The following is an 8,323-nucleotide window of genomic DNA, read 5'->3' on the forward strand; positions in this document are numbered from 1 at the left end:
AGCAGCGCCGTGACGCGGGACTCCGTGCTCTACGGCCTGTTCCCCGGGACTCACACCGAGACGAACATTAACTGCGCCTGGAGGATCATCAACTCGGTGAAGGACGCTCTCTGGGCGGTCCGAAACCTGTTGATCTTCCAGCTGAAGGAGTTGACCCCGACCGAGTGTTGCAGACTGGCACATTCCAAGGTCCAAGACTACGTGTTGAGGGACGCGCTGAAGCTTGGGGCAGCTGCCGCCAAGGCGCGGTGGGGAAAGACCACTGTGTAAGATCGGCGTGCCGAAAGAAGAACAGGGGGCCCATACAGACGTTTTTTTGGGCTCTGCTGATGCCTCAGCCAAATATATGTATATATACAAGATTGAAAAAATGCACAGGATTGTAAAGGACAAGAATAAAGTCGAATCTGTGTTTGTAAATATGGACATATGTATGGCATGATCCAATGTACAGACCATCAAATCATTTATGAATAAAGTATATTTTTGAAATAAAAAAAAAGGTTCTCCCAGGACGAGGCTATCCTATTGCACTTCGGGTGTGCTGACGCCTGCGATGTCCCCAAATGCGGGATACTCGACTGCAAAATTTGTGGTAGTGGGGGACTGCGTTCGCGCTCTCCCCTGATTTACAAACAAAAATCAGATGATCCAATAGATGTCGCTGACTTGTGCTTTTTGCGGCTTTTTTTTATTCTGCATCTGTGTTCACTTCAGTTTCACTCAAATCCACACGTAATGCCGCGCGTCTTATTTCATCCTGCAATAAACCGCTATCTTCAAGGCTTTTCACAACACGACCAAGCCATTCAAATATCCCCCCCACCCACCCCGCATTTGCTCCATTTCCCTCTATTTACCGCCTGCCTATTCCACTATTGCTCAAAATGCCTCTTTCAACAATTTATTCGACAGATTATATTCAGCTCTGTCCACTGATTCTTCACCACCTGCTCCAGGTAAAAGGAGACGGTGGATGCCGTCATCTAATCATACAACTTTACAGGATGGAGGCAGGCTGTTCGGCCCCAATTGGCCATGCCGCACACTCTAATACCAGATCTACAGCATGGAAACAGACCCTTCGGTCCAACTTGTCCATGCCAACCTGATACCCCAACCCAATCTATTCCTGCTTGACAGCACCCGGCCCATATCCCTCAATCCTTCCTATTCATATACACATCTAAATGCCTTTTAAGTCTTGCAATTGTACCAGCCTCCACCACTTCCTCTGGCAGCTCATTCCATACACGTACCATCCTCTAAGTCAAATCTTTGCCCCTTAGGTCGCTTTTATATCTTTGACCCTCTCACCCTAAACCTATGCCCTCTAGTTCTGGACCACCGGACCCCAGGGAAAAGACTTGGTGTATTCATACTATCCATTCCCCTCATGATTATATAAACCTCTAGAAAGTCACCCCTCAGCCTCCGACGGTCCAGGGAAAACAGCCCCAGCCTGTTCAGCCTTTCCCTATAGCTCAAATCTTCCAACACTGGCAACATCCTTGTAAATCTTTTCTAAACCCTTCCAGGTTTCACAACATCTTTCCGATAGGAAGGAGACCAGAATTGCATGCAATATTCCAACAGTGGCCTAACCAATGTCCTGTACAGACGCAGCATGACCTCCCAACTCCTGTCCTCAGTACTCTGACAATAAAAGAAAGCATACCAAACGCCTTCTTCACTATTCTATCTACCTGTGACTCCTCTTTCAAGGAGCTATGAACCTGCACTCCAAGGTCTCTTTGTTCAGCAACACTCTCGAGGACCTTACCGTCAAGTGTATGCGTCCTGCTAAGATTTGCTTTCAAAATGCAGCATGTTGCATTTATCTGAGTTAAACTCCATCTGCCACTTCTGCCCATTGGCCCATCTGATCAAGATCCCGTTGTAATCTGAGGTAACCTTCTTCGCTGTCCACTACACCTCCAATTTTGGTGTCATGAGCAAACTTACTAATTATATCTCTCATGCTCACATCCAAATCATTCATGTAAATGACAAAAAGTGGAGAACCCAGCACTAATCCTTGTGGCAATCCACTGGTCACAGGCCTCCAGTCTGAAAAACAACCTCCCACCACCAACCTCTGTCTTCTGCCTTTGAACCAGTTCTGTACCAAATGCCGAGTTCTCTCTTTATTCTGTGAGCCCTGACCTTGCTAACCAGTCTCCCATGGGGAACCTTGTCAAACACCTCACTGAAGTCCATATAGATCACATCTACCGCTCTGCCCTCATCAATCCTCTTTGGTACTTCTTCAAAAAACTCAATCGACTTTGGGAGATAGGATTTCCCACACACAAAGCCATGTTGACTATCCCGAATCAGTCCTTGCCTTTCCAAATACATGTACATCCTGTCCTTCAGAATTCCCTCCAACAACTTGCCCACCACGGACGTCAGGCTCACTGGTCTACAGTTCCCTGGCTTGTCCTTACGACCCTTCTTAAAGAGTGACACCACGTTAGCCAACCTCCAGTCTTCCAGCACCTCACCTGTGACTATCGATGATACAAATATCTCAGCAAGAGGCCCAGCAGTCACTTCCCTAGCTTCCTGCAGAGTTCTAGGGTACACCTTATCAGGTCCTGGGGTTTTATCCACCTTTATTCATTTCAAGACATCCAGCACTTCCTCCTCTGTAATATCGACATTTTGCAAGGTGTCACCATCTATTTCGCGACTTTTTATATCTTCCATGTCCTTTTCCACAGTAAATACTGATGCAAAATACTCATTTAGTATCTCTCCTATTTTCTGCAGCTCCACACAAAGGCTGCCTTGCTGATCTTTGAGGGCCCCCTACTCTCTCCCTAGTTATCCTTTTGTCCTTAATGTATTTGTGTTCACAATTAAATTAGTCCCATTTGCCTGTATTTGGTCCACACTCCTCCATATCTGTCCCATCCATCGACTTGTCCAAATGTTTCTTAAATGACAAAATTGTACTCCACTCCACCACTCCCTCTGGCACCCTGTTCCACTCCCCACCCTCTATTTGGACACCCCAGTGCAACACCGGCATCTCCAATAGTCACAGACACAGTTTAGTTCTGTGAAATAGCACATGAAGAAATCAAGTAAACATTGGAGTGTGATGCTCTCCAACAAACACACCAAAGGAATCTCTTATTTGTACAGGCAACTTCCAAGGCATCTGGATGGGTATATGAATAGGAAGGGTTTGGAGGGATGCGGGCCGGGTGCTGGCAGGTGGGACTAGATTGGTTTCCGATATCTGATCGGCATGGACAAGTTGGACCGAAGGGTTTGTTTCCATACAGTACATCTCTGTGACCCTATGACTGTATTTGATGCACCAGGAATGTCCAATAACAGAATGGCCCCCTGTTTACCTTGAGCAGGGAGACCTTTGACAATGGTCTTCCCCAACTAGGTTTTGCTGGCAGCTGCATTCAGGCTTTAGTGCGTCCCTCAGCATGTAGTGCTGGATCTTGGAATGTGCCTCCAACACGTGGGAAAGGTCGACTCCTTGTTCTGGAAGACCAACAATTTTTTTGGAAGACCAGAGAGCAACTTTGACCATTTGCCACGCACAAAGCCACACTGACTGTTCCAAATGGGTCCTCGCCTCTCCAAATGCCTCGAGATCCTAACTCTCAGAATCCCCTCTCACAACTTAGCAACCACAGCCGTTAGGCTCACCAATCTATTGTCTCCAATCTATGCTGTGAGTTCTTTTGCCTTACCTGTCAGGCCCCTTGCTTTGAAATCAATGCGATTTCACTGAAGGCTTCCCTTGCTTCCTGCCGTGCTCTTGCCTGCCCTGATTAGTACGAGAATTACCAACACTGCCATTACTGTTTAACTTGGTTTCATTACATCAATACCATCCTCAAGCTTCTCTTTTGTCTTCTGCATGCTTTGGATCACCCCCCACCCCTCACACACAGATTAATTTGACTCTCCTGAGCAGCTCTCACAAACCCTGACATGTGGTCCCCTGAGCAGACTGTCAAAGGAATTTGGCAGAATGCCTCTTGGCCGGAACTTTGCTCCAAGCACCATGATGTCGCTTGGCTGGTGGTGAGAAGGGCACTGCCCGTTCGATCCTTCATGTGAGCCCGGTTTCTATGTGCCACCGCACACTGCCTTTGAAGTGGCTGCATTGGTGAAGAGACTGTCACCCAGCTCCTGCTGGTGTGTGCCTTTGCAAATAAGATCTGGAGGGAGATGTAATGGTTTAGGTCGAGGTTTGTCCCGAGCAGCTCCGTGACTCTGTGCTCTCCGGGACACACACCGAGACTGCACCTGGAGGACCGTCCACTCAATGACAGACGTTCTTTGGTCTGCCCGAAACTTGTTGGTCTTCCAGAGCAAGGAGTTGACCCTGACCAGGCGTTGCAGACTGGCACATCACAAGATCCTGGACTATGCACTGAAGAACACACTAAAGCTTGGGGCAACTGCTGCCAAGACACAGTGGGGAAAGACCACTGTCGGAGGTCTCTCTGCCAAAGTGAAAATGGGGTCGCTACAGTTATCGGACCCTCTCAAATGGATGGAACTTGCTCAAGTTCACTTGAGAATGTAACTTTTAAAAAAAACATTTTGTGATTATGTATGAAAGAACAGAAACCAACATAGTCATTCTAAAACATGAGAGACTTAACAAACAATCGAGGTCTTTTTCGGTATATAATTTCAGTTACATCACACTGTAAACTTTTGCTCTCAATTCTGTGTCTTACAATCTTATTCTCCCCAACCACGTGATGAAGGAGCAGCGCTCTGAAAGCTAGTGCTTCCAAATGAACCTGTTGTGGTGTGATTTGGAACTGACTAGGCCTTCTGTGGCAGTGAATTCCATGAATTTGCCACACTCTGAATGTAGGGAGTGTTGCTGAACATAAAGACCTTGGAGCGTCGGTTCACGCTTCCTTGAAAGTCGACTCACAGATCAATTACAGAAGGTATTTTGTGTGCTTCCCTTCATTGGTTGGAGGGTACAGTATCAGAGTTGGGATTTTATGTTGCGACTGTACAGGACATTGGTGAGGCAGAGTTTGGAGTATTGTGTCCAATTCTGGTCTCCTTACTATCGAAAGGATGTTGTGAACCTTGAAATGGTTCAGAATACATTTACAAGGATGTTGTCAGGTTTGGAGGATTTGAGCTTTTGGGAGAGACTGAATAGGCTGGGACTGTTTTCCCTGGAGTGTCGGAGGCTGAGGGGGACCTTATAGAGGTTTATAAAATCATGAGGGGAATGGATAGGATAAACAGACAAGATCTTTTTCCCTCGGGTGGGTGAGTCCAGAACTAGAGGGCATACGTTCAGGGTGAGAATTGAAAGATCTCAAAGGGAACTAAGGGACAACGTTTTCACACACAGTGTGGTACGTGTATGGAATGAGCTGCCAGAGGAAGTGGTGGAGAAGAGCTTATGCCCGAAACATCGATTCTCCTTCTCTTGGATGTTGCCTGACCTGCTGCGCTTTTCCAGCAACACATTTTTCAGAGGAAGTGGTGGAGGCTGGTACAATTACAGCATTGAAAAGGCATCTGGATGGTATATGAATAGGAAGGGTTTGGAGGGATATGGGCCAAGTGCTGGCAAATGGGCCTAGATTAGGTTAGGATATCTGGTCGGCATGGATGAGTTGGACTGAAGGGTCTGTTTCCATGCTGTATATCTCTATCACTCTATGTCCAGAGCTTTATAGATCCTCAGAAGTACATCTCTGCTTTTATATTCAAGTCCTCGTTGATTAATGAGGGAAGGGACGTAGGTGTCATATACATGGACTTTGGTAAGGCATTTGATAGGGTTCCCTATGGTAAGCTGATGGAGAAGGTGAAGTCGCACGGGGTCCAGGCTGTTCTAGCTAGATGGACAGAGAACAGGTTGGGCAACAGCAGACAGAGAGTATTAGTGGTGGGGAACTTCTCAAAATGGAGACCTGTGTCCAATGGTGTTCCACAGGGATCCATGCTGGGATCACTGTTGCTTGTGATGTACATAAATGATTTGCAGGAACATGTGGGTTGCTTCATGAGCAAGTTTGCAGATGAAACTAAGACTGGTGGAGTAGCAGAGAGTGAAGGGGTCTGTCAGAGAATACCGCAGAATACAGACAGTTTGGTGAATTGGGCAGAGAAATGGCAGATGGTGTTCACTCCGGACAAATACGAGGTGATGGATCTTGGAAGATCAAATTCCAGAGTGAACTATAGAATAAATGGAAAAGTCCTGGGGAAAATTGACGTACAGAGAGATCTTGGTGTTCAGGTCCATTGTTCCCTGAAGGTGGCAACGTAGATCAGTAGAGTGGTCAAAAAGGCATACGGCATCCTTTCCTTCATCAGACGGGGTATTGAGGACAAGAGTTGGCAGGTCATGTTACAGTTGTTTCAGACTTTGGTTCGGCCACGTTAGGAATACTACGTGCAGTTCTGGTCCCAACATTGCCGAAACAATATGGACCATAGCTAACTATGAAGAGAGGTTAAGTAGATTAGGATTATCTTCATTGTAAATGACGGAGGTTGAGGAGGGCCCTGATTGAGGCCTCAAAAATCATGAGAAGTAGACACAGGATGGACAGCAAGAAGCTTTTCCCCAGACTGGAGGATTCAATCACTAGGGGTCACATGTTCACAGTGAGAGGGGCAAAGTTTAGGGGAGTTATGTGTGGAAAGTTCATCAGGCAGAAGGTTGTGGGTGCCTGCAACACATTGTTAGTGGAGGTGGTAGGGGCTGGAAAAACAAGGTCATTGATGATGTATCCAGGTAGATACATGAATGGGGAGGGAACAAAACGACACAGAGCTTTTGAAAATAGGTGGCAGGTTTAGACAGAGAAGCTGAATCGGCAGAGGCTTAGAGGGCTGAAGGGCCTGTTTATGTAAATTTCTTTGTTATTTGTTCGTCTCAAAGTAAATGCCAACATTGCATTTGCCTTCCCAACTACTGACTCAACCTACAAGTTTTACCTTGAGAGAATGGTGGACTAGAACTTCCAAGTCTCTTTGCACTTCAGATTTCCAAATGTTCTCCCCATTTAGAAATAGTCCACGCTTCAATTCTTCTTTGGGAGCAGGAAGAACAACCTGAACTTCAGTTTGACCCACTATGAACGGGGTAATATAGACCTCTTTATCATATTCTGTAAATGCAATCTTGTGGGTGGCACGGTGGCACAGTAGTTAGCACTGCTGCCTCACAGCGCCAGCGACCCCGGTTCAGTACCCGCCTCGGGTGACGGTGTGTGTGGAGTTTGCACATTCTCCCCGTGACTGCGTGGGTTTCCTCCGGGTGCTCCGGTTTCCTCCCACAGTCCAAAGATGTGCAGGCTCGGTGAATTGACCATGCTAGATTACCCACAGTGTTAGGTGAAGGGGTAAATGTAGGGGAATGGGTCTGGGTGGGTGGCTCTTCAGAGGGTCGGTGTGGACTTGTTGGGCCGAAGGGCCTGTTTCCACACTGTAAATAATCTAATCTAAGAGATGCCATTTATTTGATGATTAGGGTAAAACTCCAATGTGTAATTGCTTCTTTGATATGCTACTGTACCCTGCATTTGTGAGAAAACACTTACATGTAAAGACATTTCTATGAATAAAGTATAAATTTTCAAATTAAAAGAAATCTTGCACTCTCAAAGCAGATTGCGAACCTCCCACAACCCCGAGGGCAGTCTCATAACACAGCAATACCAAAGCCACACAAAGAACAGGTCAGATGGAGAGACAGCACCAAGGACATTGTTCCCAGGACAGGAACAATGGAAGCTCCTTACTTTTACAGAAGAGATATTCTCACCAACCTGCAAAGAGCTGGAATTTCCTGATCCCATTGATACTGTCAGGATGTTGCATTGTATCGTGATTCAGGACATTCATCCGATAACTGTTTTGTAACTAGATTACTCCATATCCAGATACATTGTATCTTTCCCCATTTTCATTCATCTTTTTGTATCAGACTCCTATAAACCCTGACTTCATCCTCAGCTCAAGGAAGAGAACCCCTGATCTCCCTGTACAGACTATCAGTTCTGTATCAGACTAGTCAGTTTCTCTTCCAACCATATCGCTTGTAATAAACAGCTTGTCAATTTCACCCGATCTGATTTGTGTACTATCTGCCTTATTGGGCTAATTTCTCCCACAGGGTCAGTGTGGCCTTGTTGGGGCCGAAGGGCCTGTTTCCACACTCTAGGGAATCTAATCTAATCAGATATCTATCTTATATTTCAACGATCATTAGTACATCTCATTGGTAAAACACGTTCCGTTATTAGTGTAAGTAAGTCCCGTAAATCAAAGACATGTGTAAACGATATTT

At 46.1% G+C, this 8,323-nt stretch overlaps 1 non-coding gene across 1 annotated transcript; it reads left to right on the forward strand.

Annotated features, from left to right (window-relative positions):
• Window positions 1-463: 463 nt before the first annotated feature.
• On the forward strand, window positions 464-627 carry LOC140455835 (U1 spliceosomal RNA). Its single transcript, XR_011953066.1, has one exon. It is a non-coding gene; the product is annotated as a U1 spliceosomal RNA (small nuclear RNA).
• Window positions 628-8,323: the final 7,696 nt, after the last annotated feature.

Source organism: Chiloscyllium punctatum, chromosome 30 (genome assembly GCF_047496795.1).
Source record: "Chiloscyllium punctatum isolate Juve2018m chromosome 30, sChiPun1.3, whole genome shotgun sequence".
NCBI lineage: Eukaryota > Metazoa > Chordata > Chondrichthyes > Orectolobiformes > Hemiscylliidae > Chiloscyllium > Chiloscyllium punctatum.